Source organism: Lucilia cuprina, chromosome 6, assembly GCF_022045245.1.
Source record: "Lucilia cuprina isolate Lc7/37 chromosome 6, ASM2204524v1, whole genome shotgun sequence".
Lineage (NCBI taxonomy): Eukaryota > Metazoa > Arthropoda > Insecta > Diptera > Calliphoridae > Lucilia > Lucilia cuprina.
In genome coordinates, this window is record NC_060954.1 from 44,930,948 (window position 1) to 44,932,990 (window position 2,043).

The following is a 2,043-nucleotide window of genomic DNA, read 5'->3' on the forward strand; positions in this document are numbered from 1 at the left end:
TCTATCTATCTATCTATCTATCTATCTATCTATCTATCTATCTATCTATCTATCTATCTATCTATCTATCTTCAGTTTAACTAGAAAAAAGACTGCAGTCGGACTAGACTTTAGAATTGGTGAAAATTCCTCACTCCTTAGTTTGCAATTTTTTGAACAAATACTACTATTTTTGAGATTTTCAAACTCATCAACAAAACTGTTTGTTTTTTTTATCACAAAAAAAAAAAAACAAAACGAAAAAAAAAATTACCTGCAATAAATCCAATTCATATGGACGACATGTATTTGCTTCCTTATCCCAGCCGCAATATGGATCACGTACACAACGGAAACAATTGTCATAACGACGATTGCACATGGCCAAATCGATTTGTTTGACACGATGATCTGTTCCCACATACAAGGATTTACGTGTCTGACTGATTTGCATCACCTGAATGGGTTCATTTTGTGCAATATCAAAAATATCCAAAAGCTTTGACAACGATTCACCATTACGATAATATTGAACAATTTTATAGATGCGTCCCAAATTTGTGCCCACATAGTAAACGGTATATTCCTGATTTAAAATATCGATTTTAATTCTGTAAAGACAAAAAAGTGAGGGGAAATAATAAGTATAAAAGTTGTATAAAAATTAAAAGTTTGTCGAAAATATGATTACTTTATTGTGTGCAAAATAAAAACAATCCCTTGATTGTATTTAAATAAAAATCATGTTCTTTTTTATTTTTTTTTATAAATATATGTATTATTATTATTGAACAAAAACAATGGCACATTTTATGGCCATTAATGCGATACCGTTTCTTTATTTCATTTTTATGTAATTAAAGTTTTACAAAAGGATTTTAATAAATTCATATACAAGTAAGAGAGTGAGAGAGAGAGAGAGAGAACGAGCGAGCGTATGGGGGCAGTAAAAGGATAAAAATATGAAATGAAAATCCCAATTTTAATTTATAATACCTGAGATTTTATGCTTCCATAGATGTATCTACGTCTGTTTATTGGTATCATTGCCTGTCCTTTTGTTCGTTCCTTACATCACAACCCATAACTGGCTGTTGATTACTACTGAAACTTATTTTCTTTTTTTATATTAAGCCTTGCTTGTTTTTCCCACTTTTTTTAATATTTTAAATTCAATATTCAACAACATACATTGTTGTAAAAATGCATTATAACACTGCAGTTACAGCCTTTTGCTTCTGGCGCCTCAATGTATGCAATGATGTTTCAGAGAACGTTACTTTACATTGCCTGCAGTGCTGGCTGGTAGTGGTATGCGGAAATGGCTCTCAATGAGTGTTTGCGTTTGTGTACATGTGTGTTTATTTTATGTAATCATAATGTCATTAAAATATAAAAGTATCAAAAAGTAATTTAATATTAAGTGGTATTATTACAATTGCCGTCAAAAATACATTTATTGATTTTTTATTGCTCGCCGTATAGTTTGGTGGGATTTTAAGGCATTTATTATGTTTTTGCTATTTACATTTTTTTTGGTAATTTAATTTATAAGTATTTAATTAATGCGGTTCTTTTTTTCAAATGAAATGATTAAAAAAATTAAAAGTAATTTGCTGTTGTTTTTTATTGTTTGGCATAAATATGTAATAGGAGCCGAGTGTTTTAAGTCAAGGAACATGAAGGCAATGTTTTTATACATATGAGTAAAATCAAAAATTTTTAAGATTTTTTTTCCCTGACATGAACTATATTTAGTGGTTGAGTTGGATAATAATTATACATGATATATATGAAAACGGTAAAAATTTAAAATAATTTAATTAAAAAAAAAATCGTAAAAAATTACGGTTAAGTTTCATTCAAATGAAACATGTTAGAATAGTTATCGAAAAATTCATATTGGAGAAAATATACTGATAACTAACAATTTTTTTTGCATTTTTTTCCAAACTCAGAATTTCTATCTATCTATCTATCTATCTATCTATCTATCTATCTATCTATCTATCTATCTATCTATCTATCTATCTATCTATCTATCTATCTATCTATCTATCTATC